Source organism: Mustela nivalis (assembly GCF_964662115.1).
Source record: "Mustela nivalis genome assembly, chromosome: 6".
Lineage (NCBI taxonomy): Eukaryota > Metazoa > Chordata > Mammalia > Carnivora > Mustelidae > Mustela > Mustela nivalis.
In genome coordinates, this window is record NC_139025.1 from 108,618,263 (window position 1) to 108,643,970 (window position 25,708).

Here is a 25,708-nt window from a genome sequence, read left to right on the forward strand (position 1 = left end):
CAGGCGTTAAGGGGGTTTAGCATATAACTTATTGAAATTGATATGTAAATGTAGGTGTATTATTTATATGTAAATAGATGCAAGCAATTACAAATGAAGCTAAGCACTTGACGGAGAGGAAAGTACTCTTCCCACACTTCAGGGGCACCTGTGGGGAACCCCAGAGGCAGCAATAAAAGGTTCATTTCCATTTCCTCCTCCCTACTTAAGAAAGAAGGGCTCTCTCGGCCCCTGGCCTGGCTCCCTCCGGTAAGAAATGCGGAAAAACAGCCACCGCTGTTAGAGCTCCCACGTGCCAGGGCTCTCAGCCTGGCAGGACTGACTTTTGGGGCCAAATAATTCTTTGTTGTGGGGGCTGCCCTGGGCACTGGAGGGTCTTTAATAGCATCCCTAGCCTCTATCCGCCAGATGCTAGAAGCCACCGCCACCCCCAGTCTGACAACCAAGAATGTCTCCAGAGATCGCCACCTGTCCGCAGCGGGGCCCCACCTGAATACGAGTCTCTCGTGTCAAAGAGACGTGGTCCCAACAACTCTATGAGGCAGGCACTACACCCCCATTTTACGGGTGAGGAAACACGTCCGTCTGGATGGAAGGGGGAGCTGCCCGGAACGCCTCATACTTGGTGAAGGGCAGTCATGGCTCCCAACACGAGTCAGAGAAACCCCAACGTGCTCCCCCGCTCCCTTGCTGTGGAGACAGAATGAGGACACAAGGGACAGAACCACTTTCTACGGCTGTGGCCTTAGCAAAAGAGACGGAGGACCTGGAGCCTTCTGGTATGTGGTGCTCAGCCCCAAAGAAAATGTGGTCTGCTGGCTCTCCGATAAGAGCCGTCCCAGCAATGTCTCAGTCTGAAGGGCCTCCTTCCTCACAAAGCACCCTGGGCACTGCCAATAGTAAATGCTGTTCCCACAAACATGAGATCATGGCCCTAGAACACAAATTCCATTTTTTTTTTTTTAAGATTTTATTTATTTATTTGACAGACAGAGATCACAAGAAGGCAGAGAGGCAGGCAGAGAGAGAGGGGGAAGCAGGCTCCCCGCTGAGCAGAGAGCCTGATGCGGGACTAGATCCCAAGGACCCTGGGATCATGACCTGAGCTGAAGGCAGAGGCTTTAACCCACTGAGCCACCCAGGTGCCCCCAAATTCCATTTTTTAAATGTGCTTTTTTTCAGGAATTCTGATTACTTTTATGAAACACTCCCCTGTGCTCCCTCTTGTTTTTTGTTGTTTGTTTTTTGTTTTCTGTTTAGAAATCACTGCAGGGGTGCCTGGGTGGCTCAGAGCTTAAGCTTCTGCCTTCAGCTCTGTCATGATCTCAGAGTCCTGGGATCCAGCCCCACATTGGGCTCTCTGCTCAGCAGGGAGCCTGCTTCCCCCTCTCTCTCTCTGCGTGCGTCTGCCTACTTGTGATCTCTGTCAAATAAATAAACAAATAATCTTTTTTTTTTAAAGATTTTATTTATTTATTTGACAGACACAGATCACAAGTAGGCAGAGAGGCAGGCAGAGAGAGAGGAGGAAGCAGGATCCCTGCTGAGCAGAGAGCCCGATGCGGGACTCAATCCCAGGACCCTGAGATCATGACCTGAGCCAAAGGCAGCGGCTTAACCCACTGAGCCATCCAGGCGCCCAACAAATAATCTTAAAAAAAAAAAAAAAAAATCACCGCAGCTGCTAGAGAGAAGAAATACAGGGACATCTTTGTGTTCCCAAAGGCCACTGCCTTCCATCCTTCCGTCCACAAAACCTCGCCAAGCACCTCTTTTCTGCTAGACACAAGGATACCCAGTCAGTGGTGAGATCCCTCCTCTTCATATGTCTGCTTGCAGGTTTGTGGGAAGTGGAACACGTACACAGAGGGCCCCAATGGTATTCTAATTGTGAGATAAAGGCATATACAAGCGGGCTTTTTTGGTCAAAGAAATGAAGGAACCAATGCAGCAGCAACCAGAGCTCTGGGTCTAGGGAGACCACCTGAGCCATTAAGAACACAGCTCAGGGCCAGACGAGTCTGAACCCCGGGGCCCACCACTCTGTAGTGACACAACTTGAATGACTTGCCCGATGTCTCATGGCCTTGTTTCCCTCACCTGTAAAATGGGTTTATGGGAGTACCTGGTCCCTAGAGTTGCTATATTAGAAGTCTCCCAGACAGAGCTGGAAGTAAGTTTTCTAGGAGGATCTGCTATAATTAGGAGAATTACTGATCTCGGACAAGTCTCTGGGGAAGTCCAAAGATGACCCCCCCCCTCCTCTCTTCTGTACACCACCCGGCTGCCTCACACCCAAGAAGTTAGCCTCACTGTAGGGACCCCGTGCTGTGGGTCCAGAGCAGGCCAGACACCAGGCCAGCAGGCTTTAATCCCCGCCCCACTCCCCATTTCCCCTCTTTCTTCTCCTTCCCTCTGCCCTCACCATCCCTCACCCCCCAAATTCACAGGTGGCCCAGGGTGGCAAGGCTGAGCCAGTCTCCCTGCATCTGGAACAAAGGGGCTCAATCCCCAAACCAAAAACTCACAGGAGAAGAAATCTTAAATTTGGTAAAATCTACCCTGCAGTCTCTTGCCAACTACACTTATCTCTCCCTCCATTCTTTTTTTATCAGTTCCTCTCCAACGCCTAAAGCTTCCACTGTAATCACACTCTCAGTAACTTTTCAGGTTTTTGATATTAGATTAGGGCAAGGAGAGAGGCTAATCAACTTTTCAGCTGCTGCTGTGTAATTCTAAGTCACTGTTTTTAAGAAGGAGGATAAAAATCCCCTAGGCAAAAATCTTTTTTTTTTTTAAGTGACCAATACAGCTACAATGAAGTTCAAAGATATATATTAATTCATAGGTTATACAGAACGTCTTCATGGCTTTGATAACTGGGCCATTTCTTTTTCCTTTCAAATGAAGTCCAAAGAGGCCAACTGTTGAGAGTCTGAAATCCCCAAACTCCCACTTAGTACCCCACTCCAGACCTCACCAGGTTCTTGACCCAGAAAATGGGACTAACAATACTGATGTCACAGGATCCCCAGGAGGAGTCCTGGCCACAGTAGGTCCTCTCTCCAGTATGGGCTATAGATTTGCAAGGGAAAGCAAGAAGGCCTGTTTCAAATGCAATAAAATGCAAGGAGAGAGAGCCAGGGACAGTCAGAGGTTAAAAACCAAGAAAATTCCTGAAGCCAAAACTAGAAAATCTTGGTCACCTTGCCTCAGTCCTCTGTGATTAAGGCCAAATAAACAACAGTGAAATATTATTAATAATAGAGGGGCTTTATACTTCTTAAAAAAAAAAAAAAGCTACATAGTAACAACCTGAACCATTGTGTACTCTACCTAGTGCAAGCAGAAATGATACCACGTGACTGGGTGGCAGGGAATAAACCTGTCCCTATAAACAAAAAGTCTGCCAGAAATTGTCTATGTTCATGACAAATGTCCTGCGCTCTAATCCCTAACATACTAATTCCATGATGACCCTGTACTGAGTCCCCTGCAAATGTTCCCTGGAGCCAATCCTTCTCAGATTGAAATACTGAGCTACAACCCACCATAGCAATGAACACACACTCATAACCTTGTTTTAAACTCATCTTTACTAATTATAGCCCCACAGGGCCTCGAAGCCCTTACTACCTGTAATTTTAGGAGCTTAAGGTAATTGCTATGCAGCAAAGGTTTGTTTTTGTCGAAAGCACCACATAAATAAGAACTGAACGTGCACAGCTTTATCTTGTTCCAGAATGTTCAACACTGGATTTTGCTTTTAATTTCTTACACCACAGCCAAGTAGCTACAGAAACTCAGAGGTTTGCAGAGTCTGCAGAAATGCGGGCCTCTCTCTCATCTAGGATGTGGGATCCATTCAGTCTTTCTGAACAGCCTAATCTATGCTCTCCATTAAGAAGCAAAACATATCACCTGGTTAAATCAATCCCAACCTTAGAGGACTGGATGTTAGAAAAACGGGGTACAGAAAACACACTTTCTTAATCAGCTCTGCTTTGGTACACAGAGCAGCAGAAACCACGGAAGGCTCTCGAACCTCCACTCTGCTACTTCCTTGCAGCGCTGTGAGCTACCACAGGGCCCAGGCCCTCGCTGGGCCTCGGCTTCCTCACCTATAAGGTGAAGCCACTGTCGCCCGCCTCTGGAGTAGGTACAGATTCGGAGCTACGGAAGACAAGAGCTGGGCACAGGACCCGAAGCTCAGAAGGGGGTCAACAAACAAAAGGTAACACCTCTTATAACCCCGGGGTTATTAGCCCAATGGGTCAGCTATTTGGAAACCACCGTCTGGAGCGGAAAAACAGTGTGAAGTCCAGTTCTCGGTCCAAAGAAATGTGAACTAAAGTGACAAAAGAATGATAAAGAATGAGTGTTGCTTGCTGGCTGGAGTTGCAGACAGGAAGCAAATCACTTGCTCTCAAAGTACCCAGCTGTGACTTTAAGGAGGCACCACGAGCTCTCCCGCCCACCCAGCAGAGGTAGCTGCGGCTAAGGACGCTTCCTTTGCCAGTCACCAGCAGCCCCAAATGGATCCAGCCCCGGATCCAGCCCCGTTCCCTACCAGCTTCCCAACCCCAGGGAATGCCCTGCCCTGAGCGGTTAAGCCTTCCCTTCACCGAAGGCATCTGCCAGAATCCAGCCGCCTTTCCTCACTCCCCACTAGCTCCCTGCATGCTCTCTCCTCTCTGTCATACTGTCAGTCATTTAAAACTCGATGTCCAAGAGCTCCCGGGTGACTCAGTCGGTTAAGCATCTGACTTTTGATCTCAGCTCAGGTCTTGATCTCAGGGTCGTGAGTTCAAGCCCTGCGTTGGGCTCCACACTGGCTGTGGAGCCTACTTAAAACAAAAAGCCTTGATGTTGAACCTAGTCAATTCTAATTTAAACCCTAACAAAGCGTCCCAGGGGCCTGCCCATGAACTGAGAAGGCATTTGGCCAGGTGCAGCTGGCCAGGGCCACCTGGCTGCCCCTCACAGTTCTTCGTGTGTGTTGTGATTATAAGAGCTCCCAGCTTACTGGAACCCACTGTTTTCATCTCCGCCAGACGTCAAGCTCCCTAAGTCAGGGATGTCCCTGGTTCCCCAAGAACTCAATAAGGGAATTGCAGAGCTTTGCCGGTAATAGGGGCAAACAAAACCTGGTGTGAATTTAAGATCGAGGCACTGTCTCTCCCAGGGTATATTGGCTCAGGAGACAGAGGGAGGGCAGTGCCTGACAGAGGAAGGTAAACGCAGGCTGGAATCTGGGCATCGGGCTGCAAACTCCCATAAGCTTCCCAGACATGAAAGCCGGTCAGCTGGGGTGATATTCCCGTCACATCCCTTTTTTCTTTTCTTTTCCATTGTCAGAGTCTTCATGCTGTAACTTGTTTCTTGATAACACCAATGTCATGTGACAAAATAAAGTAAGCACTTGGTCATTCAGGGAAAATTACCCAATTTTCAGTTCCCTTGAACTTTGTTTTTCACTGCTGATGCCAACCTCTCAGCCACTGCACTGCCCAGATCAGAGAGAGCAAAGAAAGGAAAGGCACAGAATCAGCTGTTGTTTTTTAAAGGTCGATGGCATCTCTTAGATAAGTGGGTTTCAGGGGGAAAGGCAGTTAAGGAAGCCATTACATTTCTTTAACCACTCTGCACCCCCAACTGTACAAGAAAGTTAACTGTCCCTACTTAAAGAAAGAAAAAAAAAAAGAGGAAACCAATAGGGTAGTCTGCTTGTAACACCAATCAAAAATCACTCTTCTGGGATGCCTGGGTGGCTCAGTTGGTTAAGCAGCTGCCTTCGGCTCAGGTCATGATCCCAGCGTCCTGGGATCGAGTCCCACATCGGGCTCCTTGCTCCTCAGGGAGCCTGCTTCTCCGTCTGACTCTGCCTTCCACTCTGTCTGCCTGTGCTCGCTCTTGCTCGCTCTCTCTGACAAATAAATAAAATCTTTAAAAAAAAAAAAAAATCACTCTTCTGAGTGTCATATACCCTTCCTCCAAATGAAGAAGCCCCTTGCTAACTTTCTTCTTGTTTTCCTTTACTTACTTCCAATCACTTTAGAATATCAGAGTTGCAAGCCCTAAGTGAGAAATATTTCAGTAAAATTTGTTTGGAGCCACAGATACTTTTTTTTTTTTTTTGCCAGATGCACTATTATATTCAGTGTATCCGCTGCTGTTCAAGGGTAACTTTTCAGACACCAAGAATTCAACAGCATCCTCAAATAAACATTTTCCCCCAAAATGGCGACAAGATTAGAAAGGTTATAAGCCACACGATACCATGCAATACCACAATAAGGCAGGCTTCATTTTGTTGGCCTGGTCCAAGGAGGGGAAAAAAAAAATCAAAAGTAGGAAAACACTTTCCATATGGTCTTGTTCCCCAAAGGTTGAGGATTCAGGTCAGGGGCCACCCTGTGAGACCATGCACTCCACATAACCTCCATTCTCAAGCCAAGACAATTAAGACCGCTCCCACAGCGGCCCCATTTCCAGCAATTGAACACAGTGATAGGAGCAGGGTATGCAAGCAGAAGGTGGGAAAAAGAAAATCCAACTGGCAGAACCACACAATTTTTTTTCAAAAAGTAAATGGTTCTTTTGATTCATGGGAGGGGCTAGAAATGAACTAAAACATTTCTCCACCTCTGGAGAGCTTTCTCTTAAAAGTCACCCCGCTCCTAAGAAAAATGCCAATTAGAGCTCCAGTCAACACATAAAAATAAATAAATAAATAAATAAATAAAAGCCACCAGTTTGTGGCCAGGTAGCAACATCTGGGTGGGAATCTAATAAAAACATCATACTTGGATACAAGAGAAAATTAACCAAGATCCAAGAAGACTGTCACAATAGCACAGACACTGACAACACACTTTCTTAATAAAATATATACGATCAAATTCAGTCAATACAGATACCCATGTTCAATTTTTCCTTTGTCCTATTTCCCTGTCATTTTTAAGATTATCCAAAACGTGGCTAAGGACTCACCTCAGCTGTGCATTACTACTGTAAGGCACCAAATCCGTAATTCAGATATTACTCTATCAATAAGAAATATACACTGTGTTACAACCACTGTGTGATTAAACACAACGGGAATAAGCTTAAGTCACAAATGCTGGCACATTAACACAAACTCAGCGTTAAGGATCTTGTTAGCTTGCTTTCTTGAAGAACAAAACCTCACATCACAGGCAAAATCATTATCTGTGGCAGAGGGTCTCCAAAAGTTCACAAATCCCTTAAGTACTGTCTTTTTAATCTGAAACCTTTTCCCCCTAGAAGAGTCACACTTTGTTTTGCCTGAGCAGGACAACCCTGTATTATAACCTTGATCCTGCAAGGACTTTGTGGCTTTAATTCCTACACTTCCCACCTCCTGGACAGAAAGTGCCCAGGCAATATTTACTGTAAACAGAAAGGCAGCAAGAAAGCATACTCCAGAAAAAGGCACCATCTGCAGTCTAAGGTTGGCAAGCACCCACCAACAGGCTCTCCAGGTGGAGAGATGGCCCACAGCAGGCAGTCAAAAGTGCCTGCGATGAGCTGTTAGCACCGATCGTCCCCAATACAAAAAGTGGCTGTGAGAGCAAGCGCCAAAGCCAGGAGGTTCTCTGATGGGGCTGCACCTATGAATCACCTAGCTTCTTGATCCCATAATCCAGACTGCCCCACCTCCCACCCGACCCTCGGAATGAGATCTCTAGAGATGGGATCTAGACATCAGTATTTTAAAAAAAAAAAAAAAGAAAGAAAGCAAGAAAAAAAAAAAAAAAAAAAGAACAACTCCCTAGATGTGCGGCCGTTTGAGAACCAGTGCCCCAAAAGAATTCTCAATGTGTTTTGAACAGCGCTGGAAAGGCACTGCTTCCTTGGGGTGGAAGGGGTCCGCACACAGTAAACACACAAAGTTTTTAAAAAATCCTGTGTAACTCCAACATGATAGCCAAGCACCTGTCTAGAGGCCAAGGAGTGATGCAACTTGGAAAAGTCCCTTGGAAAGCAAGGCTCTGTGCTCTGAGAGAGGCGGGGGCTTTTAGGGAAGACCTGCCTGGCCGGGGACCGCCGGGGAGGGAGCCGCGGCCACAAGCCCTTTCTCCGGTCTGCACGAGCACGCCGAGAAATTAAGTTAACACTGGATGGGACAGGGGCTGAGGTGCTCCGGGTGGGACCTTGGCTTCCTCGCAGCTGTCACAGGAACCCGGGGGTCGAGGCAAGGCGCAAAGGCTGCCAATCCCTCTTCTCTGCAAGGAGGTGGGTCCTGGAGGCCCAGCCCCAGCCCCGACGCCGCTCCGCCGGAGTCCGCACCATCTGTTGGGCCGGGCGGCGGGCGGGAGCCGCGAGCGCACCTTCCAGCCCCGGCACCCGCGCGCCTGGCGGCTGGCGCGGCACCGTCCCGAGCCCGCAGGGCGGACGCGCCCCCGCGCACCTGGCGGAGCCCCAGCCCCTCCGGTCCCGCCGCCGCCTCGGAGTCACATCGGCCCCCGGCCCAGCGCCCGAGGCCGCCTCACTCACCGCCGCCGCAGCCGCCGCCGCCCAGGTCGCGCTCCCGCCACAGCCAGCAGAACCCGGCCCGAGCGCAGGGGCCGCGGCGCCGCCAGGAGGCCGGCTGAGCCCGGCCCGCCCCGCCCTCCGGGGAGGAGGGGCAGGGGGCCGCGCGGGGGCGAGAGCAGCCCGGCGGCCGCGGGACCCAAGCCCCCTTGCTCCCCAGCCTCCGCCTCGCGCGCCGCCCGCTCCGCTCCGCACCCCGACTGGGGCTGGGCCGCGCGCGCCGCCCCGCGCCCGCATCTCTCCCCACCGCAGCGCACCGCACGCCTCACGCCCCTCTCCAGCGACGCTTTGTCTTCCCCCTGCCCCGGATCGGAATGCCCTCCCACCTCCCCTCCGCCATCGCTGGGTGTCTTTCTCCTGCAAGCCTCCAACTTTCCAAATTCCCGGACATCCCCGCCTCTCCCCCCGGCCCGCCCCCGCGGCCCCTGAGCCCAGTTTTCGCTTTACCCCTCCCTGCAGTCCTTTTAACCCCAACTGGGCAGAAACTTTTCTTCCACCGCAATCGACAAATATTTATTGAGCACCTACTATGTCTAGACACTGGGGGAGGTGTGTCAGATAATAGGTGCCACTTACAATCTAACAATAATACAAGTCTGTCCCTGCTAGGGAGGTCGGAGACTGGGGTGCCCCAGGTCGCACAGTTGATGGTAGTAGGACTGGGATTGGAAACCAGATTTCTAGCATCTAGTTTAGGCCCGTTCCAGGGGAAACTGCAGGATGCCCCTGACTAGCTGGGAGAGCCTGAGACCAAGTATGAAATAAGGAACAGGATACCTATCCCACCAGGCTGTGAAAGTTGCCTGAGAAAATATGGAAATGTCAGGCAACCTGTACTTAGTAAATCAGCCGTTGCGGACATACTGAATGAAGAAGACACTTGAAAATTCAATAATCTCAAGTAACAATGTAAGAAGACTTTAAAAAGTAATAGTGAATGGAAGAAAATATTTGCCAATTATATAGCTGATAAGGGATTAATATCCAAAAATATATAAAGAACTCCTACAACTCAGTAACAACAACAACAATGGAAAACCAGACAAACTGATTTAAAAATGAGCGGAGGATCTGAAGAGACATTTTTTCCAAGGAGGACATACAGATGGCGAACAGATACGTGAAAAGATGTAAACATCACTATGCAAAGACATCAGGGAAATGCAAATCAAAACCACAATGTCATCTCACACCTGTTAGAACGGCTATTCTAGAAAAAACAAGAAGTAACTATTGGTAAGGATGTAGAAAATAGGGAACCCTTGTGCGTTGTTGGGAATGTTAAATAGAGCATCCATTATTTAAAAAAAAAAAAAAAACAGTATGGCAGTTCTTCAAAAAATTATAAATAGAACCACCATATCATCCAGCAATTTTACTTTTGGGTATTTATCTGAAGAAAATGAAAACACTAACTCAAAAAGATATATGCACAACCCCCCCTCCCCCGCCATGTTCATTGAAGCATTATCTAGAACAGCCAAGATAGGAAAAGAACCTAAGTGTCCATCAGTGGATGAATGGATAAAGAAAGTGTATGTATACATAACATACACAAATACGTATATGAATAAAGGATATATACATATATACAAATTTTATTTTAGCCATTAAAAAAAGATGGAAATCTTTTTTTTAAAGATTTTATTTATTTATTTGACAGAGAGAGATCACAAGTAGGCAGAGAGGCAGGCAGAGAGAGAGAGAGAGGAGGAAGCAGGCTCTCCGCTGAGCAGAGAGCCCGATGTGGGACTCGATCCCAGGACCCCGAGATCATGACCTGAGCCGAAGGCAGCAGCTTAACCCACTGAGCCACCCAGGCGCCCAAAAAAGATGGAAATCTTGCCATTTGCAATCGCATGGATGGACCTTGAGGGTATTATGCTAAGTGAGATAAGTCAGAGAAAGACAACTTAAATGTGGAATCTTAAAAAAAAAGAAACACATGGACACAGAGAACAGAGATGATGGGTGGGAGCTCTAGAAAGTAGGCGCTCGGTATTTCTTAAGTGTTTTAAAAGCATTAATCACAGGCAGTTAGGTTGCTCAGTCAGTTAAGCATCAGACTTCAGCTTTGGTCATGATCTCAGAGTCCTGGGATTGAGCCCCATTTCTGGCCCCAGGCTTACTGGGGAGTCTCTCTCTCTCCCTCTGTACTTCCCTTTTTCCCCAACCCCTACCTTGTTCCTGCATGCGCTCACTCTCTCAAATAAAATCTTTTTTAAAAAATAAAAAGCAGGGGCGCCTGGGTGGCTCAGTGGGTTAAAGCCTCTGCTTTCGGCTCAAGTCATGATCCTCGGGTCATGGGATCAAGCCCCACATCAAGCCCCACATCGGGCTCTCTGCTCAGCAGGGAGCCTGCGTCCCTTCCTCTCTCTCTGCCTGCCTTTCTGCCTACTTGTGGTCTCTGTCAAATAAATAAAATCTTTTAAAAAAAATAAAAATAAGCATTAATCAGCAATTGCCCCCCACCCCAACACTTTGAGGCCAATAACAAAAATAAGAGGAGCCTTTGAGGGCAAGGAGAGAGACAGACGGGGTAGAGGTTAGTTTATCAGAGAAGCAGCTGTTATCAGGTTGCATGCTCAAACCCCTTCAGTCCTAACTGAAAGCAAACATTTCTCTCCAGACAAAGCTTCAGAAATTTTGGAAAAGCATCCTTCCTTTATTTTTATTCAGTGTAAGTCTTTCTCCCTTGCCTTTTGCAACTTTGCCTGTAGAAAGAGATTTGGTGGAGAGGGCGGTTGGGGTTTTTTTTTATTGTTTTTGTTTTGTCAATTGCAGCAACCTACCAGAAGTGAAATTTTCAGGAGGAAGAGTCAAGAAAAAGTCTCTTTTCTCCACCCAATTTTGTGTCCGTGGAACACATGATGCAGAAATACGCAAAGAAATGCTGTGGTATAAATAACATAGAAGTAGTGATGCAGAACACGGGAGGGGCCCCCGGGAACAGGGGGCAGCTGCATCCTGTGGCTCCCGCTGCCAGGATGTAGGGAATGTGGGGAGTGATGGGAGCGTGGAAGGACGTGGAAGGACGTTTGTGGAAGGTGAGCTCAGACATTCAAGACAGGAAACAGGAGGAAGTGCGTAAAGCAGAAAAGAGTAAAGTGGTTTATTGGGTTGAAATGGAGAAGCTCTGCTTGGGCAGAAAGTAGGGGTGGAAGGAAGCCTGAGACAGAGTAAGGGTCCAGGGGTTACTCCAGAAGGGATCCCTGGACATGGAGTGAGGGAGCAGGAAAAGTGAGAGAGGGAAGGAGGCAGCCATCATGAAGCTGCGATGGTGCCTCTGGAGAAGATGCTCCACGCTAACCCCACCCCCAGAATTGACAAGCTGAAGGTCAGGGATTTGAGGGTGGGGGTGGTAGCTGGAGAAATTTCCCAGAGGCCCAGCAAGGACTGCCCCTCGGGCTACACTCCCCACCCCAGCTGCCTGGGGCAAAAGCGCTCCCTCCACATGGGCAGCTGACAGCCCTTAGTGACACTGGGTTTGCACAGAACTATCCCAACAGCGACAGCTCTCATAGCGCATGTGGGTCCTCAGGACCTGCCTCCTGCAGCTACAGCCATCATCCGGCAGCTTCTCTGGGTAGGAGGATCCCCCCACTGCATCACCTCCAAGCTGTTTCACAGTGGAGTGACTCCCTTGGAACCTTAGAGGTCAGACATCTAGCCAGTCCCACCAGCCTGGCACCACAGCGACTTCTGTGCCATCCACGGAGACCGAGCTGTGCCCTCCCCAGCAAGGCCAGGCTCTGAGCCAAAGCTGAAGGGAGGCCATTCCCTGGGTGCTCTATCTCATTTCTAGACCGTCCACCCTTCCCACACGAGGCTAAGAACCTCTGTCTCCGGTGAGTCACTTGTCCAAGAGTTCACTCCTGGAGGTGCTAGAGAAAGATACTTAATATACCAAACAATTAAGTTTCTCTTTGAAGTTCTAGAGTCCTGTGGGCTGGCAAACTTGCTAGGTCTTCCCTCCTTTGGCCTCCAGGAGAAAAAAAAAAAAAAAAAAAGTAACCCTTTGGCAAGGTGTAGAAAGCCATGCAGGCTCTGGCCCAGATAGCCAGAGAATTCAACAAGGGAGCCATGCCCCTGCTCACCTCACCCTGCACTCTGGGCCTGCTCTCAAGGCTCCTTTGCCTAGAATGCCCTTCTCCTGGCTCTTTATCTTTAAAACTTTAGCTCAAGTCCTTCCTTCTCTGTCCACCCATGTTGCCGTGCAGAGTTTTTGCACATCATCTTTTATAACTCAGTCCCCCCCCACACATGGTAAGCCCCTCAACCGCAGGGAGAGGGCCAGACACCTCACTGAGTCTCCAGACACTCACGCATGGCAGGTGTCCCAGTAAATGTTTGATGAATGAATAAACAAACACATGCTATTCCCCGGGCACAGCCATAGCCATCAGGAAATGCACTGAAAACAGGTTCTGAGTTCATTTTGTGGCCAGACCAGGGAATATAGCCCAGCCCATCTGATTCCAACAAAACTTGCCCTGTGGCCTTGGACTGGTAATTTAATATCCTGTAGCCTTGATCCCAGGGTCTCTAAAGGGAGGTGATATTCATGAACCCCACAGGGAAGAGGTGGAGTCTAATTACTGTTTAAAGATCCTAAATAGCCTTTGGAAAAACAAATGTGTTTGTGTGTAGTGTGGAGGAAGTTAATGAAGCTGAGTGTGCCATTAACACGTTCTTATGCTGTGGGAGACAGGAAGATAAAGACACAGTCACTTTATTTTTTTACTCACTTTAAAGGTAGGATATCCCTATCATATAGGTGAACATGTCAAAAGAGGAGGAGGGAAAAAATGAAACGTGGTTGAGTTGATTCCACGCTGCCCTTCCAGAATTTCCTCTAAGGGGACTATGAATTTTTCCCACAGGTATTTCAGTGCACACAATAAAAAAAAGAGAGAGAGAGAGAGAGAATAGCAACATTAGGGAGATCCAGCATAGTCAAAAGAATTTTACGTTCATTTTGGGACTCTGTTGACCCCAAGCAGGGCCGAACTTTCTAGAAGCTCATCATGCCTGTCTGGAGTAGGAAAGGCAGCGCTCAGCGGATCAGCCGAGGGAAGAACTAATAGAAACAGGACGAGTTCACAATCCTTGTCTCCTCACTCATTCTGACATCACTGATACGAATTCAATGAAGACGCATTTGTTGAATCTTTTTTTTTCTTTTTTTTTTAAAGATTTTATTTATTTATCTGACAGAGAGAGATTACAAGTAGGCAGAGAGGCAGGCAGAGAGAGAGAGGAGGAAGCAGACTCCCCGCTGAGCAGAGAGCCCGATGCGGGACTCGATCCCAGGACCCTGAGATCATGACCTGAGCCGAAGGCAGCGGCTTAACCCACTGAGCCACCCAGGCGCCCGCATTTGTTGAATCTTATCCTCCAAGTGTCCCTGGCTATGTCAAAACAACTCAAGGATATAAAAGACTTGCCTTTCCACCACACTTTGGCCAATGTCAGGATAGCTCAAATTCCAAATTGAAAACAGAACTTTTAAATTTTTTTTTTTTTTTTTTAAATTTTGACTCTGTGGGCCACAGTTTCTCTGTAGCAAATTAATGAATCTTTTGTCCGGGGTTGGATCACTTGGTCATAGATCATCTAAGCCATCTTTTGGGCCACATTCTCAGGCCAACTGGGCAGCAGATGACGTGAAACACCAGATGAGCTGTTTCTAAATGTTGCATTTTTGTTTATTTAGGATTGCCAACGCTCTCAAGCAAGGGAGTTCTCCTTCCGGAATGCACTTTTCTGGGTATGTCTGAAGAAGAAATATCAAGGGATAAATTGGTAACTAGTCCTGAAATAATGAAAACTAGAATTTAGTTTATTTTGCAAAAGTCAATACTTTTTATTTTCCTAGCACTTAGGTGTAAGAAGTTGGCATAGGGCTTATGAGCTGCTACTAAAGGGTGGGCTGAAGTCCACAGGCTGGTGAATCCCTCTGTCTACAGTCCTGTGACCAAGGAGACAGTGACTGTAGTGGGAACTTGGATTTCCAGGGCAGTCTGAGGAAATTCACGTTTTCACATTTAAATGTCAGAACCACCTGGTGAAGTAGATGTTCTTATCCCCATTTTACAGATGAGGGAGTTGAGGCTCAAAAAAGCCACACAGCTTTCCCAAGAACAGCTCCTTAATGAGTAAGTGAGGGAGCAATCTCCACGTCTCCTGGGTCTGTCAGCTCTTCTTGGAGAATCCCAGGCCTTCAGACTGCAGGCGTCTAGGTAGATTCATCCCAAGCCTTCCTTCCCTTGTTTTGGAACAGGGTGGGTCATCCCCTCTCCAGCATCCTGCACGAAGCCAAAGGGCCCTCAGCACCTGGGTGGCCACAGGGAGTTTCTAGATGGGGGGCTGGAGGCAGTTTTCCCCCATGTGCTTTATTTATGCATTTATTTTTAAAAGATTGTATGTATTTATTTCAGAGACAGAGAGAGCACAAGCATGAGCAGTAGGGAGGGGCAGAGGGAGAAGCTGAGCAGAGAGCCCCACACAGGACCCTGGGATCCTGACCTGAGCCAAAGGCAGACACTTAACTGACCAAGTCATCTAGGCGCTGGGCCCCCCACTGCACCTCTGCTCACCCTCGTGTGCTTTAGGCTCACACTCAGGGCTCAGAGGGGACCACATGCCCCCAGAACCCAGTCCCTCCGTGCCTGAGAACTCAGGCCCCCCCAGCCCTGAGACCCTTCCATGAGTGACGAGGACACAGAGATGGATGCCCAGAGGCCCTTCCCTCACCACATTGATTTCCAGAATTTGTGCCAACACAAATGATGATGACTTTTTTTTTTTTTAAATGATGACGACTTTGGGGGCCCCTGGGTGGCTCAGTGGGTTAAGCCGCTGCCTTCGGCTCAGGTCATGATCTCAGGGTCCTGGGATCGAGTCCCGCATCGGGCTCTCTGCTCAGCGGGGAGCCTGCTTCCTCCTCTCTCTCTCTCTCTGCCTGCCTCTCTGCCTGCTTGTGATCTCTGTCTGTCAAATAAATAAATAAATAAATCTTAAAAAAAAAAAAATAAATGATGACGACTTTTAAACTTTGGATGTGGGCTTGGAAAGAAGGAAAGGGGGCAGCAGAAGTTCGTGTGTAAGTGTAAGTGAGCCTCACGAAGCTCTGCCTGCAGCACAGACTAGGCAAGAACTGAGCTGGGCGTCAGGGGCCAGCACAGCCAGAGTGGAGAGAGCCTACACTGGTGGGGACAGGACTCACCCTGGGCCTCTCCCTCAGGACCAAAGCTTCTCTTGTTCTGAGGCCTCTGATCCACTCTGTCTCTGAAACCACCAGGACCCAGTCAGTGGCTCCACATCAAACATGGCATTAAATGTTGGCATAAAAGACGAGACCCTCAAAAATGCCTCTTAGGCTGTCGTGGGTAACACAGCAGAATTTACATCGGGCTCGCTGAAGTGGTTTAGAGGCCGCCACAAACCACCTGAAGTATAGATAGGACGTAGTAAAGACAATGTAGGCATCACTATTGCCAGGGCCAAGTCTAAACACTACTGATTTTTAAAAAATTACTGGTATATTTTAAAGTGAACGGAATAATTATATGTAAGGGTACTCAAAGATGTACTCTTACACTGGCTCCTTCACTATAGGGCTACGTGGTCTTCTGTGGTACCTGGGCACTTGGGCATAGGTTCCTTCTTCCAAAAAAAATATTAAAATTGTATTTTACAAATGCATTAGTATAAAGCATGTTAATATTATACAGTAAAACATGTTCTTCCACCTAAATGTTCATTTTTTTCGCCTCTAATTTTAAAATAAATTAATTATGTCTGTGGATTTCTGAGAGTATTGTGGGCCTGGGCAGTGTATATGCTGTGTCTCATGAATGAGTATGCCTTGTTTATATACGGAGGAGGGTTTCCACCCTACACTGACTACGTGGGGAACTTTAAGAATTAGCTTTGTTTGGAGTTCCACCCCAGGGCAATTAAATCAAAGTCTCTAGGGGTGGGCCCCGGCACCCTATTTTTGACATTTTTAAAAGTTCTAAGAATATTTTCCTTTTAAGGACGTTAAGTTTCTCAATAACAAATTATCTCGTTGTTTTCTTTCTTTCTTCTTCTTTTTTTTAAGACTTTATTTGTTTGACAGAGAGAACACAAGCAGAGGGAAAAGCAGGTTTTCCGCTGAGCAGCGAGCCCAACGTGGGACTCAATCCCACGACGCTGGGATCATGACCTGAGCAGAAGGTAGATGCTTAACAGACTGAGCCACTTAGGCACCCCAACTTACTGTTTGTTTGTTTGTTTGTTTGTTTCTAAAAAAAATTGTTAAGGGACTATCTTTTGAGGCTAGAGAGGGACTGCCATTCTGTAGGTCAATTTTCCTAGTAGAGAGCCTGACTGTATTTTATGTCCATCAGACAAAACTACTTCTCTACATCGCAGTGGGACGATGTTTTTGAAATATTAATGAAAAACTTCCCTTTCCTTTCTGCTATCTGTAGCTGTGCCTCCCCTTTCCAAGCCCCTGTTGTTTGGCTGTTGCCTTGAGGGTGAGATGTGAGGTGGTGGGAGGCAGACAAGAAAGGAATTCAGAGTGCTCATTTTTAAAGGCCTTTGCACTTGGGGGTCTCTAGGCCTAGACCAAAATTTGGGAAATGTGAGGCATAGCTGTGGGATTTGCTCTGGAGGAATAGAAAATATTATTGCAGACTAGAGGAGAAGAGACTAACTGAGGGCAGGGAGTGGTGGTTGAATGTGAAGAAACCACTGAAACAAAGGAGAAAAAATAGATGTGAGGACCACTGCAAGGGAATGAAGGAGTAATTTGGGAGCCGCCATGCTGGCTCCCAGACTAGGCCAGCTGCTGCTCCCTGGGCTAGGCTTCCCTGTCTCCACAGTCAGCCCTTTTTTTTGTCTGGTGACCACCCAGGAGGCGATGTCCACTCGTGCCAAAGATTTTGCATAGCCCCCTCTCCTGATCCTGGATGCTCCGTTCCTACCTGATAATATTCTAGAACATTCTTAAGCTCCAAGAAGGTGGAGGGAGTTCTGGATACCATGCTGTAATAAGATGGCCTGGCATATCTTCACAGGATGACAAAATTTTTAGAAAATACAGAAGAAGTGAAAGATAACGACCACAAACATAGTTCAATTCATGTTTCACGGCCTTAAAACTTACACCTAACGCCAGAAAAAGATCTCTCCAGTCTGTGGTAAAATTCAGACATCTCAGAATTAAAAGTTCTTTAGTGGATACAGCAAAGGTTGAAAACCTTTTAGGAATGAAAATGACCTACATTTGATTATATGGAGACAGCTGAGAAGTATGATACTAAGGGACATTAAAAAAAAAAAAACCAATAACATAATGTAACAAACTGAATTTGGCCAGAACATTCTCTGATAAGGGAGCTCTTAAGATCACACACGCCATCTATCTTAATTATATACCTGTCCAAAAGATAGAGCACAACAGGAAGAATGAAGTTTTAATGAGCTTGGAGGACTATAAAACGGTTGCTTTGTTATAAACTCTGCTTGTTATATACCAGCAGGGACAAAATATTTGTTTTCTATTTTAAATTTTGTTTTCTTAAAGCCAGGATTTTGCAAGATTTGCAAGAAATGACAAAGTAGAAAGAGATTTTTCAAAGCAGGATACTTTACTGCTTCTGAAACGCAGCAGCTGGCAGTGTCCGTGTCGCTCTGTCTGAATTTCTTTCTTTGGCTGTTCTGCTTGAACGAGAGGTACTTAATAAAATGGATAGCTTTCGAAACAGTGTGTTTTGGTGAAAATTTTCTGGAGATGGATGGTGATCGTCTCACATCAGTGTGATATACTTAATCCCAGTGAACTGCCCACTTGAAATGGTGTACATGGGGGATTTTATGTTTGTAGATTTCATCGCTATTTAAATAATAATAATAATAATAATGAGCCCCTGAGTCCAGATTGGAGAGGGAAAAATACAAAAACGCTGTGTTTGTGGTTTTGCTTATGTGCCTACGTGTGTCTACTTATATTTGACAAAAGGAAGAGAGAAGAGGATTTACATTTATTTTAAAAAGAGTTTTCTGGTTACTTGTGTCTGGCTGATGAAAATACAAAACATGAGCATCAGTACATGTCTAGGATGTTGTGGAGTAGTAAAAGCATCTAGTCAATGGAGGAAATTTGCATCTGGCTCTTATTTTAGGAAATATTATAATTACATGCTAATTAACTAATGATAAGAAAAAAAATCACCACATTCCTTTCAACATTTAGCGTCTTATTCAAGCTCACCTAGTCATGATTTCTTCCAGTCTTATTCCTGCTCCTTACCATGCAAAGCACTCACAGGCAGAGAAAAAATCCACACCACCAACAAACTTGTCTTCTGAAATCTCTGAAAGATACCAGCATATTTTGAAAATGTTTCTTATGCAAATGAACTATTGGAGGGGCAGCAACAAAGCAGTATTAACATGCACGTGGTAATAAATTCTTTGTATTGGCCTGGATATTGTAACAGGATCTGTTGAAAATGGGATTAATGATGATAAGAGGCGTCATTTTTTGGAAAGATATCCGTGACCTAATATTCCTATTGTTCTCCAACAACTCCACGAGCAATGGAAATGCTCACTCGGTCTCCTCTGCCTGATTCTGACACCCATTTCAATAGGTGAGGACCTGGGAAGAGGGGAGAGAGGAATTTCCATGTGCCAGGCTACACAAGGTTTGTATTTATTTATTTATTTATTTATTTGTTTATTTATTTATAAGGAATTCATCCATCCATTTGACAGAGAGAGTGAGAGAGGGTACACAAGCAGGGGGAGCGGGAGAGGGAGAAGCAGGCTGAGCAGGGAGCCTGATGCGGGGCTCAATCCCAGGACCCTAGGATCATGACATGAGCCCAGGGCAGATGGCCGACCCCAACCGACTGAGCCCCCTAGGCGCCCCTATGCAGGGTTTTAAATGCATTGCCTCATTCAGTCCTCATAATAGCCCAGGCAGTATTGTTATATCCATGTTATATCCACTGTGCAGGGAGGAAACTGGCACCCAGAGATTATATAATTTGCTCAAGACTGCACAACGAGGCAGTGCCTGGGTGGCTCAGTGGGTTAAAGCCTCTGCCTTCGGCTCAGGTCATGATCCCGGGGTCCTGGGATCCAGCCCCATCCGGCTCTTTGCTCAGCAGGGAGCCTGCGTCCTCCTCTCTCTGCCTGCCTCTCTGCCTACTTGTGATCTCTGTCTGTCAAATAAATAAATAAAATCTTTAAAAAAAAAAAAAAAACACTGCACAATTAGCATTTTAGCAGAGCTAGGATTCAAACCCAGATCTGCCTAACTCCAAGGATTACGTGCTTAATCATTGTGGTGTATCACATGTCTATCGAGCCGGCTCTTTTATCCATGTTTATCTAAGAATGCACATTTTTTCATTATAGAAACAACTCAGACCTTCCAAGTCAAGATGGCACAGACTAAAACCACTCTCTTCTATTACAGATACAGAAATAAAGGAAAGATGAACACATACAACAAAAATCTTTAGCTAAAAGACTGCCCCCAGGAACTTGTGGAGAGCTAAGGTCAGATATGAGCCAGGAGCACAGTCTCCCATGGCTGCTTGAGAATGGGAGCCATATTCACGCTCCTCAGGGTGGGAGCAGATTAACCTGAGAGCCTTGGGTATGAAGCCAAGACTGGAAATTATGCTTTCTGCTCAAGAATAGGGGCTAAAATAGCTTGCTTATTAGATCGAGCACTAAAAATATACCTCTTGCCCACAGCAAGAGAATGACACAGGGTACTTGCATGACTGAAAACTGACTCACACCCAATTTCCAGAATTTAATCTCTGCCCAGAGAAGAAATGTTAGACCACTACCCTAAGATCAAATTTTAAGAATGTGCAACCAGGAAACCACCCAACAGTGAAGGAAAAACTCATTTGAAAGAAGAGTCTTCCGACAAAATGGCAAAACATATGAGTCAGTTCAGTGCTATGAACTCTGGATCAGGTCCAGCAAATGAGGTGATTCATGCTGGCAGAAATGTAGATAACACCATGAGAGAACATATAGAGTAAGAATATATATATATATATATATATATATATATATATATATATATATTCTTAAAATCCCCAGAGAGAAAAGAAGGGATGGCATTCATAAATCAAAAAGAAGCAGCTGTGAAACAAAAACGGGCAGGTATTAGGGCACCTGGGTGGTTCAGTGGGTTATAGCCTCTGCCTTCAGCTCAGATCATGATCTCAGGGTCCTGGGATCGAGCCCCACATGGTGCTCTCTGCTCAGCAGGGAGCCTGCTTCCCTTCCTCTCTGCCTGCCTCTCTGCCTACTTGTGATCTCTCTCTCTCTGTGTCAAATAAATAAATAAAATCTTTTTAAAAAAAAAAACAGGCAGGTATTGAAAAGCACTAACAAAAAAATATTGAGGGGCGCCTGGATGGCTCAGGGGATCAAGCCTCTGCCTTCGGCTCAGGTTATAATCCCAGGGTCCTGGGATCGAGCGCCGTGTCAGGCTCTCTGCTTGGCAGGGAGCCTGACTCTCTGCCTACTTGTGATCTCTGTCAAATAAGCAAATAAAATCTTTAAAAAAAATAATATTAAGGGGCACCTGGGTGGCTCAGTGGGTTAAAGCCTCTGCTTTCGGCTCAGGTCATGATCCCAGGGTCCTGAGATCGAGCCCCGCATCGGGCTCTCTGCTCAGTGGGGAGCCTGCTTCCTCCTCTCTCTCTCTCTGCCTGCCTCTCTGCCTACTTCTGATCTGTCTCTCAAATAAATAAATTTTTAAAAAATAATATTGAAAAGGAAAAATAATCATTTAACTAAAAATTTAAAGAGAAGGATAATTATCAGTTTGGACACAGCTAAAAAGTACAGCAAATGAATTATAAAATACAGCTGAGGCAATCACCCAGGACTCAGATTACAGAAGTAGAGATAGAAAATAATGAAAAAAAAAGGTGAGATCTCCAATTCCAGATAAGAGTTCCAGATAAGAGGGCGCCTGGGTGGCTCAGTCAGTTAACCATCTGACTTTTGATTTCAGCTCATTTCATGATCTGAGATTGAGCCCCATGTCAGCCTCCATGATTGGAAGGAAGTCTGCTTGAGATTCTCTCTCCCTCTGCCCCTCCAGCAACTTGCTCTCTTGCTCTCGCTCTCTCTCTCAAATAAATAAATAAATAATCTATCTTTAAAAAAAAAAAAAGTTTCACAAATGAACAGGGAAAATAAGGGATATGCAAGGATAAAATGCCTAAGGATATCCCAAACTGAGGAAAGACATTAGTCCTCGGGTTTTTTGTTTTGTTTTGTTTTTAAGATTTTATTTACTTATTTGATAGAGAGAGACATAGTGAGAGAGGGAACACAATAAGGGGGACTGGGGGAGAGAGAGAGAGAGAAGCAGGCACCCTGTTGAACAGGGTGCCTGATGCGGGGCTCAATCCCAAGACCCTGGGGTCATGACCTGAGCCGAAGGCAGACACTTAACAACTGAGCCACCCAGGTGCCCTGAGTCCTCAGGTTTAAAAGGTCCCATTAATTGAGAACATCAGGGATAAAGGGAAAATGTTAAAAATTACTAGTAAGAAAAGACTATTCATATTAACAATAGACTTTTTTGCAGCAATGACAGATACCAAAAAATAGTGGAATAATAATCATGACTAGGCTGAGGGAAAATCACAGCAAATTTCATAAATGAGAATTCTATACTCAGGCTTGTTATTCAAGAACAGAGGTGAAGGAGCATTTGGGTGGTGCAGTTGGTGAAGCATCTGACTTTTGATTTCACCATGGGTCATGATCTCAGGGTCAAGGGATCAAGCCCTGCATCAGGCTTCACACTGAGCATGGATCCTGCTTAGGATTCTCTGTCCCTCTGCCTGCTTGGACTCATGTTCTCTCCACCCCACCACCAAAAAAAAAAAAAAAAGAGCAACGATTAAATACATTTAATAAATCAAACTAAGTGATTTTACTTCATACCAATCCTTGCTATGAGAAATAATGTACATTCAATGAAGAAATGGAATAACAGATGAAAAAGTAAGCAAAGAGGTGTGCCTGGGTGACTCAGTGGGTTAAAGCCTCTGCCTTCAGCTCAGGTCATGATCTCAGGGTCCAGGGATCGAGCCCTGCATCAGGCTTTCTGCTCGGCAGGGAGCCTGCTTTCCTCTCTCTCTCTCTGCCTGCCTCTCCGCCTACTTGTGATCTCTGTCAAATAAACAAATAAAATCTTTAAAAAAAAAAAAGAGAGAGACAGTAAGCAAAGAAATACTAAGCAAAGGGATGCCTAGGTGGCTTAGTGTCTACCTTCAGCTCAGGTCATGATCCTGGGATCCTGGAGTTGAGTCCCACATCGGGCTCCGCACTCAGCCATTTCTCCCTCCCCCACTCCCCCTGCTTGTATTCCCTCTCTGGCTGTGTCTCTGTCAAATAAATAAATAAAATCTTTTTTAAAAAATCAATAAATACTGAACAAGGCAACAGTAAAAACATGTTGGACATCTACATAAATATTGACAATTCAAGTGATAAGAGCAATTTTTAAAATTAGGGCCCAGAAAAAAGAAGCAGAGAGTTACTTTCTGACTCATTCTATGAGGCCAGCATACTCTAATACAAAACAAGATAAAGATTCCAAGAAAGGAAAATAATAGACCAATAACTCTCATGAATATGAAAAAGGTTCAACAAAGTATTAGCAAATCAATTCAGCATTGTATTAAAAAAATTAAAAGTGTGAGTTATTTCAGATACGTAAGGCTAGTTCAACATTGAAAAATCAGTCTAATTTACCACATAAGCAAGCTAAAGAAGAAAATCATAATCATGACAACTATTTAGGGGAAAAAAAGCATTTGATGAAATTCAATGTCCATTCATGATTAAAAACTCTAAGCGAACTGGAAATAGCAATTGTCTGAACTTGATAAAGAATATATATAAGGGGCGCCTGGGTGGCTCAGTGGGTTGGGCCTCTGCCTTCGGCTTAGGTCATGGTCTCAGAGTCCTGGGATCGAGCCCTGCATTGGGCTCTCTGCTCAGCAGGGAGCCTGCTTCCCTTCCTCTCTCTCTCTGCCTGCCTCTCCGCCTACTTGTGATCTCTGTCTGTCAAATAACTAAATAAAATCTTAAAAAAAAAAAAGAATATATATAAAACGCCTACAGCTAAGATCATCATACTCAGTGAGAAACTGAATGCTTTCTCCTGGAGATCAAGAACAAGGCTAGGATGTCACTTCTCACCACTCTTAGACAACATTATACTAGAAGTTCTGGCCAGAGCAATTGGGGAAGAAAATGAAGTAAAGACAGAGAGACTGGGAAGGAAAAAGCAACTGCCTTTGTAGATAATCCCAAAGAACTGATAACAAAACTCCCGAAAATAAGCAATTATAGCAAAGTCATAGGATGTAAGGTTAATATAGTTTAGTTAATTGCTTTCTTATAAACCAGCAACAAACAATTGGAATTGGAAATTAAAAGCCCAGTACCGTTTATACTAGCAACCCCACCCCAAAAAAGGAGCACTTACATATAAACCTAATGAACTATCTTTAGTATCCATTTGCAGCCAACCTCAAAACCAATGAAAGGAAAAATATCTAAATAAATGAGAGATATTCTGTGTTTACAGATTAGAAGACTCAATATTGTTAAATTGCCAATTCTTCCCAACCTAGTCTAGAGATTCAGTGCAATTCCAAACAAAATCCCAGCAAACTATTTTGTGTGTATAGACAAACTAATTCTAAAGTTTATGTGGAAAGGCGAAAGCCTCCCATATGATCTGGCGATCCCACTTCTAGATATATATCTAAAGGAAACGAAATCAGGATCTTAACAAAATATCTGCACTCCCACATTCACTGCAGCATTACTTACAATACCAAGATCTGGAAACAATTTAAGTGTCCACTGATAGATGAACGGGTAAAGAAGATGTGAGATACACACACACACACACACACACACACACACACACACACACTGGAATATTATCAGCCATGAGAAAGAAGGAAATCCTGCCACTTGTGAAAATACGGTTGGAACTTGAGGACATTATGCTAACTGAAATAAATCAGAAAGATACTGTATGGTCTCGCTTAAATGTGGAATAAAAAAAAAAACTGAGCTAAGAGAAACAATAGAACGGTGGTTGCTAGGGGCTGGGAAATGAGGAACTATTGGTTAGAGGGTGTAAATTTCCAGTTAGAAGATGATTAAGTTCTGGGATCTAATGTAGAGCATTGTGATTATAAATAACAATATTGAACTATATACTTGAAAGCTGCTCAAAGTAAATCTTAAATGTCTCCCTACAAAAAAAAACAAAAGGTAATTACGTAACATGGTTGGGATGATAACTAACCCTATTGTGGTACTCATTTTGTAACCTAGCAGTATATCAGATTATCACATTGTGACACCTTAAACTTACACAATGTTATATGTCAATCATATCTCAATAAACCAGGGGACAAAAAAGAATTGCCATAATCCTTTCCTCAAATCTCCTGAATGTTAGGGGCGCCTGAGTGGCTCAGTCGGTTAAGTGGCTGCCTTCAGCTCAGGCCCTGATCTTAGGGTCCTGGGATGGAGCCCCATGTTGAGTTCCCTGCTCAGCAGGGCGTCTGCTTCTCCCTCTCCTTCTGCTCCTCCCCATCTCATTTTTTCTTTCTCTCAAATAAATATAAAATCTTTTTAATTTCCCAAGCATTAACGTCTTATATGGGCCAAAATACAATTATAAAAACCAGGAATTAACACAGGTACAACATTACTATATAATCTACAGGTCTTACTAAACGCTCACCATTTGTCTCTCTAATCATCTAATTCCTTTCTCATCTCCAGGATCCTTCAGGATACCCCACTGCACTGCATTGTTGTTTCCTTAGCTTCTTCTGCTCTACGATGGCTCCTCAGTCTTTCTTGCCTTTATACCTTCATACTGGTGTCTCAGATTCCAACCCAACACTACAGTCTCATTCTAGCCTCCCCCCTCTCTTATATGTAACTTCTTTCTCTGCCAGTGAGAAAATTGGCTCTCAACATCTACAACATATTTACTCATTTGTTCAGCCCTAGTCTCTACATAAAGTAGTTTCAGAATTGCTAACTTACTTTCCTGTGAGAA

The 25,708-nt window shown here is 45.3% G+C and overlaps 1 protein-coding gene and 1 long non-coding RNA gene across 3 annotated transcripts in view; both read right to left on the minus strand.

Moving 5' to 3' along the window:
- CGNL1 (cingulin like 1) overlaps positions 1 to 8,703 on the minus strand; it is a 108,283-nt gene extending 99,580 nt beyond the window's left edge. The window contains exon 1 of the mRNA XM_082734445.1: positions 8,521 to 8,703. The gene's annotated coding sequence lies outside the window, so the exon portion shown is untranslated. The remainder of the gene's footprint in view (positions 1 to 8,520) is intronic.
- A 4,583-nt stretch (positions 8,704 to 13,286) lies between these two features.
- The window catches only part of LOC309866253, a 33,075-nt gene continuing 20,653 nt past the window's right edge, over positions 13,287 to 25,708 (minus strand). For both annotated transcript variants that reach the window (XR_014312528.1, XR_014312529.1), the window contains 2 exons: positions 18,824 to 18,926; positions 13,287 to 14,332 (listed from right to left, as the gene is read on the minus strand). This is a non-coding gene — a long non-coding RNA (uncharacterized lncRNA). The remainder of the gene's footprint in view (positions 14,333 to 18,823; positions 18,927 to 25,708) is intronic.